Source organism: Pan paniscus, chromosome 4 (genome assembly GCF_029289425.2).
Source record: "Pan paniscus chromosome 4, NHGRI_mPanPan1-v2.0_pri, whole genome shotgun sequence".
Classification (NCBI taxonomy): Eukaryota; Metazoa; Chordata; class Mammalia; order Primates; family Hominidae; genus Pan; species Pan paniscus.
In genome coordinates, this window is record NC_073253.2 from 111,017,160 (window position 1) to 111,024,933 (window position 7,774).

A 7,774-nucleotide genomic window follows, 5' to 3' on the forward strand; every position below is an offset into this window, starting at 1 on the left:
AAGTTTCAGCAGTTCTGCTTTGTAATAATTATAAATAAACCTGTTAATTTTTTTCTGGAAAAAAATTACCAGGTGTGGTAGTGCATACCTGTAGGACTGCTTGAGCTTGAGCCCAGAAGTTTGAAATCACAGCGAGCAGTGATCACACCACTGCACCCCAGCCTGGCAACAGAGCAATACTCTATCTCAAGAAAAATAAAGAGTTCACAAGAGCAACTAAGCCTGCTTACAAGATGACTCTAAAAACATTATTGTGCAATGGAATTAAAAGTCCAGAATCAGTTTCCCTTGCCATTCAGTGTTAATGTCCAAAGACATACCAATTCAAAATTTACCCCTCTCAATCTCTTATCTTGTTCAGTTTTCAGATAGAGATTCTCCATCTTGGATAATGTGATTCTTTCAGCAGTTCCAGCTTAAGCTGTTCCATACCAGAATTAGTGTAGTTCTCAAGATGTAGTATTACTTCACGCTAAATCTTTCATGTACCACCCTTGGAAAAAGTTCAGAGTTAATTAGTAGTACTTAATAGCACTGGTCCCACATTTACCAAATTTAGAAAATTGCTCCATCCCCAGTCCCTAGGGCAGTTATCCCAGAACAAAATTATATTCTCCCAACTCAGTACTTAGTCTAAACCAAAGAGAGTTGGCAAAGACCGCAGCAGAGATTTGGCAGCATTGAGTGGAAGAAGATACTTTCTTGGTTTGAGCTGCACCAGTATGCCAGAGTTTATGCCACTTGTCCACAGGCCATGATCTGGGAGCTTAACAATAACTAGGAAATGGCTCTTGGCAAGAGTTTATTTTTGGAACCATGAATTTTCCAGATGGGGAGAGAAATACTCCTACACATATTGTCACCTCTCAGAAAAGAGCATTTAAGATACTGCTGCTTTGAGCAAAGTCCAGAGAGCTGACCTAGGGGCATTCCCAGTCTTATTTGAGGTGCCTTTCTTTCCCATCCAGTATATTCAAAACTTCCTAAATTGTTCTTTGTCCTTTGAATCCCATGTTTCTAGTGTTCAAAGATATTTTAAAAAGAAGCAAAATCATGACTCTCATATAGATAGAAAATGAGAACATGTTAAAGATGTTATGTAACCCATTAATTACGTGGAGAAACCAGGCAACTGGTTCAAAGGAGAAGTCATAGAAGTACAAATTTTTATGGACTAAGAAATGTTGATGTGAATGCTCATTTGGATGCAAAACTGGCTTCTGCATGGGCATGGGGTGGTGAGAGGATGAGGGAGTATTGTTCCTCCACCAGAAAAAATTTCACTTCAAAAAAATTTCAAAATACAAAGAAAGTAATTATTTTGATTGGTATCAGTTATTTTCCTACTTACAGAGTTAGAAAATAGCTCCCATAGAATAGAAATTAGATAACCATGAAGGGTGTATTGTGCTAGTCTAGATGTGACATAGTTTCATAGTTTTCCATTGGAGCACACATCTTCCTTCACTAGCACCCCAATATTGAACTGAATGTAGGCACCGCCAAGTTACACAGCACTCATATTCTTTTCTGATCTGGCTTTTTCTGTCTTTGCTCATAGAGGCTGTTTCTACTACCTCTTACTGCCAGGTCAGTAGTCCTAAGAACTCTGCATTCTAATCTGGGACATCTTGAGATCACACAATGAGGAGTGATCCTTGAATCTGTGTACAAATCCTATGAATTTAAGGTTAGCTCCTTCACAGCTCACTCTTTGGTCCTGGATGCAGAATGAAATTGGAGCAGCTCATCTAGTGCTCCCTCCCAGGGTCTGGCACTCTTAACTGAAACTTCCTGCAACATACACACACGCATGCACAGACACACACACACCACACACGCAAATACCCTTCAGTTGCACTGCATTTTAAAAGCACCAAAAGTGTGCTGCTTTTAAAGTATGTCCAAAGACTTTCCCCTACCCCCTTACAAATGGACTACTGCCTTAGCTTTTTCAGTATTAAGCCCTTTGAGGCCCACTAGAATCTGTCCAGAAGCCCAAGAGGCCAGAGCATTTATGCCTGTGTAATCCAAGGACAGGCAGCGGCCAGCTCAGCAAAGCCCCCACTGGGGGACAGTAGCTTTGTTGAGGACAGGAAGGCCAGTGTCTGCTTGCTCACCAGCCCCCTCATGGCTATCTTCTGAAGGCAACTGTGGGCCCCACGCATTTGTCGGGTCTGCCTTCAAAAAGATAGCTATTGGCCTGTGGATAAGGCCTTCATAAACAGCAGTAATCAGCAAGTTCAAAATACCACATAGCCCAAGGGATAGAGCCTCTGACCTAGACTGCAACAGTGCAAAGCCAACTGCACAGCTGTTCAGACTGACTGCATCAAACCACCAAAGTCACCAAGACAATAAAAAGAGTTGTCCATTAAGCATGTCATATCATCAGCTATGAGATATATTCCAATTAGAAAGCAATTAAAAATGAAAGAGAAAAATGTGAGTCTTAGAATCAATTAAGTATAGCAGTAATAGTAACAATAGCCAAAATGTGGGTGTAGTTACTATATGCCAGGCTCTGTTTAAACCTTTACTTGTATTGCCTCATTTAATTCTCACAACAGCTTTATGAAAGCAGGCATTATTAATAGAATCCCCATTTACAGAAAAAAATGGAAGTAGAGTGAGATTAGAAATTAGTCCAGGGCCACCTGGGTATTAGATAGTGGAGCCAGTCAGTCTGAGTATGAGTATCTACACTTACATTCTTGTAGCTCATTTGGAAAGTATAGAAATATAGAGAGAGACAGGAGGAAAAGCCATTTGTCATCTTATCCCTGAAAGACAACATTAAAACTTTGACACTGTTCCTCCCAGTAATTAAAAAAAATTCTTTATTATTTTTATTTTTTATTTTTTGAGATAGAGCTTCCTTCTTGTTGCCCAAGCTGGAGTGCAATGGTGCAATCTCAGCTCACTGCAACCTCTACCTCCTGGATTCAAGTGGCTCTGCCTCCTGAGCAGCTGGGACTACAAACATATTGCACCCCACCCAGCTAATTTTTTTTTTTTTTTTTTTTTTTTTTTTTGTAGAGATGGGGTTTCACCATGTTGCCCAGGCTGGTCTCAAACTCCTGAGCTCAAGCGATCCTCCCACGTTGGCTTCCAAAAGTGTTAGGATTACAGACATAACCACCACACCCAGCCTTGATCTACTTTTTGTTGAAACCATTCTGTACCCCAAAGGGGATGCACCATTCCTGGAGGTACTGTAATACCAGGTCAATGGGTGGAGTGGGGCAAGTTACTAGTCCATCTCCTAGCTCCAAAAATCCATTCAATATATTATCCTCCGATAGAGGATGTATCAGATATTAAACTGATATAAATAGATACCACACTTGATCTTACCCAGGCCAAGAAGTGGTAAAAATAAATTTTCTATGAGGCTTTTAATAATCAATGTTTTTGAAGTGATTGTTTTTATAGGAACCAAATGGAACTATTAATAATTATCATCCCATCCAACACTCCAGAACAGCCCTACCATGGGTCCTTTGAACTCCAAGATTGTTGGGAATCCCAGCCAGTTCTTTCCTTGCTTTGTCCCTTTATGGGGTTAATCCAAGCCTTCCCATGGTTTGCAACATTTCCACATGCAGCTAAAGAAGGCCATGCAGTAGTAGTGTGTTTCTTGTGTGCCTGTCTTAGACCCTGAGCACTGTCACATGATCCCACTGAATTATTGCAGTAAATGATCCCAGACCCCTTGAGACACCATATGGCAAGCAACCAGATATCACAAAAGTATGACTTGTATTTCTGGGCAAGCAGCAGTCTCAGAGGACTAAGCTTTTCCTAGGCCTTGAAACCCTTGCAGCTGCCAGTAGCTGGATGAAATGCGCATCTCCAGGTGGAAGAATGGTCATCAGCCCACCCCAGAGAGAGCCTGACACTTGAGAATACAAGTGGGGCTTAAAGCATGTGCAAAACAAAGTCGAAGACCTTGTCGGTACTAATGACATCAGCTTTTCACACACAGCAAACCCAGACAAATGGAATGCAGATAACTACATATTGCATGAACAAATTAAAAGAAATATGCTTTGATTTTTTTTTCCCTTTAAATCCATACAGAAGGAAACAGGCGTGCAGGGTGCCGTGGCTCATGCTTATAATCCCAGCACTTTGGGAGGCCAAGGCGGGCAGCTCACATGAGGTCAGGAGTTCGAGACCAGCCTGAAAAATTAACTGGGCGTGGTGGTGCACATCTGTTGTCCCAGCTAATCAAGAGGCTGAGGCAGTAGGATCGCTTGAACCTGGGAGGCTGAGGTTGCAGTGAGCCAAGATCACGCCACTGCACTCCAGCCTGGGTGATGGAGTGAGACTCCATCTCAAAAAAGAAAGAGAAAGAGAGGTGTGGTGCCTTACACTGCCAGGGCCTCCAAAGACCTAATATATAATTGGGGATATATAATATAGAAATAAACTTGTGGCTGGTATAGATTTTCTCAAACTAGGTGGGGCAGGCTTGGCTGCATTCTCAGGGATTTGGTAATTTTGTGAGGAATTTTAAATGTTAATTTTTCATTTTAAAGATAGTACAAAAATAACTTCACCTGTTATAAAGATTATTTGCAGTGACAATTCATATTTGAAAAACTTTGCTTGTAGAATAAGACTTTTGTTCCATAAAGTAGTATTTTTCCCACTGAAGTAAGTAGACATAGTTTTGAGACTTCATGAAATTTTTTTCCCTTTACAAGGTTAATATAGCTCCCAGATTTAAGAAACATTGGTCTGGGACATTTTTAAAAATTGAAAACTGTAAGACATAATTATAATTTGGTATTAGTCCCTCTTTATTTCAGTTTCTCAACTACAAAACTTTCTCCCAGCCTCTCCCTTAAATGAGATGTAAAGTCAGGTGAGATTAATGTGCACTACAGCTCCATAAGAGGAAAGATACAGGCTAAATGGAGGGCATGAATTGTTTTAAGCATAAATATAGTTACTGAGGAGAAGTGCAAATCACTACGGATCAGAAAAAAGGTGATTCTTACCTAGCAGCCTTGTGACAGTGAGGCTATGAAATACAGGCTCAGAGCCAGCTGGTTGGCTCCTCCGCAGTGGCAGAACTTCCCCAACTGTGACCAGCATAGGAAGACTAGGCAGAAGCCACGTGGGGCTTCTGTTTGGGCTAAATGAGCAAAGCAAACCCATATGGAGAGGATTGCAGCAAGGAGGAGCAGGTGATAGTGCAAGTAAAAGTACCTAGCACAGTGCTTCGCACAAACCAGATGGTCTACACATGTTTATTCCTTCTGACTCTTTAGTTCAACTAAATATTTAGTGGAAAAATTGAGAGATTTTAAAAAGAAAGAATTCAACAATTTGGTTTGACAGGACTGTTTTTTTGACTTATATCCCAGATAAGGTTTTGTTTGAACTGATATCTCAGATATAGACCAAATGAACAGATTCACATCCAACAAGCCTATGTAGATATTTGCTGTAAGCCAGACACACGTTAGGTGACTTTGCAAAGGCAATCCCAGTCCTTCCCAAATCCTCCAATGTCCTATTAATTAACAGTCTCATCTCAAATACATAATAAATAAATAATGAACAGTCTTATCTCGTACGACTCTGGAAGTCCAAAGCCTAAAGTTCCTAGGAGGAAACTCCCATTTTCCAAGTGGTTTTCCGTTCAGTTCACTTTATGCCACACTGTGAACACGGCTCCTTCTCCATCATTCCCCAAAGCTTATATAGGGCTGTCGGGCCCCTGAAGTGAATTCTGCTGCTTCTCTAGAAAAATAGAAGCCTACTGCTACTGCCTCTGCTCCAAGATTCTTATCACATACTCCAAGAGTGGCTTTCCATTCCTTACTCTACCTTTAATTCCTGACCCCAGACAAATTACCCTGCCTAGAAAAAGAGAAGCCACCTTAGGCCAGCCCCTGAGATTCCCTCAGAGTGAGCAATTCAAAAGGTCAAGGTTGAAGCTGAAATGTTGTTTGTGATCTGACCTCTGAAGTCACACGCCATCCCTTCCACCATATGCACATGCAGACCAGCTCTCCTTTCATTATGGGAGGATGCTGCACATGCGCAGGAATATCAGGAGGTAAAGATCATTGATGGCCTTCTTGGAGACTGGCTACCACTTGGCCACTGGCTTTGGGCAAGTCCCATAATCCCTCTGAACACCAAGGTCCTCATCTATGAAATAGAAATTAATAATAGTCTCTACCTCATTAGGTTGTTTGAAAATGAGAAAATACATGTTAATTCTTTTCACTTACCAGGAACTCAGTATACATTAACCTTAATCACAATAATTCTACCATCAATACTGTTGGATAATAACTAAAAGCTTTCCCACACTAAAACCATATATCTATCTGACCAGTCCACAGAGAAGTCCACATTGCTCAAGCCATGAAGTGGAGGCATGCACAAAGCCACTCACACCTTCACATCCTTTCCTTCATAGATTCACAGAACATTATAGCTGCCCGTCTCTTCTCTCTCCCTGCCCTATTGATCACACATTGCAACTCTCTATATTGAACAACTTACAGTCCCATGTTATTCCACATTTTTAGTCTTTGTACATGCACCTCCTTCTGCATGGAATGCTCTTTCTTTCCAGCTCTCTAATACCTCACCTAACTTCAACTCATCCTTCTTTACTCAATAAATATATTGATTTGCTTTCCTAAGTATTTTCTTTCTCTTTTTCCTTTTCTTTCCTTTTTTCCTCTCTCTTTCCCCTGTATATATATTTAGCCCTCCTTTTTCCCCGTATTTTCTTTCATCTACTCAAAAAATTCCTACCAAGTGTCAACCATGTGCCAGGAAAAAACTAGCAAGAAAAAAGCCCTGTCCTCCTTGAATATATGGTTTACTGAGACAATTAGTAAACCTCTCTCCAAAGGAAATACATACATACATAAGACGTCAGGTCATGATGAGTGCTGTGAAGAAATATCAAACTGGGGAAATAGAGAAAATGTTGTAGATCTGCAGACCTATTTTAGAGTAAATTTAAATAAATTTTAAATAGATTTAGCTTCCTATAGACTATGAACACCTCAGGGTCAGATATTAGATCATTTACCTCTATTTCTCCAGTGCTTAACAATGTGTCTGGAGCTAAGAATATGTTTAATAAATATTTGTTGAATAAAATAAAGAAATAAATATATGTATGTATGAATAAATGAATAAATGTTAGATTCCAATATAAACCCTATATGAAAAAAACTGAGGCCCAGAGAAAGTTGATTTACTCAAGAAAGCTTACTTCAAGGACAATGCTGTTTTTACTGTGTCATATTACACGTGCCTAAAACATCTTTGTTTTAATAATACCCTATCTGCTCCTTTGTTAGTGTTGTCTAGACTTGGCTACTTGAATGAAATTCTAAAGAGCTTGTTTTTCTAGTTTTTTACTTAATCTTCATGGAAACCATCACTGTTTACTCTAGAATAGATAAAGGGCTTCACCAAAGTCTCAACAGTATATTAGCTCACTCGGTCAACCAGTTGTTTGGTCATAAACCACAAGGATTCAGAATGTGCAGCTGATCAGGAACCAGAAAAGAGTTCCCACTAAAATCCCTTAGGATTCGATTCTTTTAGAGAAGAAAAACAAATCTAGGACAATAATTCTCAAACTTTTGGACTCAGGACAACTTTACCCTCTTAAAAATTATGGAACATCCCAAAGAGCTTTTGTTTTTGTGGATTATATCTATTGATATTCACTGTAATAGAAACTAAAATTATGTAATTTCTAAAAATATTTACTTATTTTAAA

The 7,774-nt window shown here is 39.8% G+C and overlaps 1 non-coding gene across 1 annotated transcript; it reads right to left on the reverse strand.

Annotated features, from left to right (window-relative positions):
- Positions 1 to 3,190: 3,190 nt before the first annotated feature.
- On the reverse strand, positions 3,191 to 3,374 carry LOC112440015 (U2 spliceosomal RNA). The gene has a single exon (XR_003028224.1). It is a non-coding gene; the product is annotated as a U2 spliceosomal RNA (small nuclear RNA).
- Positions 3,375 to 7,774: the final 4,400 nt, after the last annotated feature.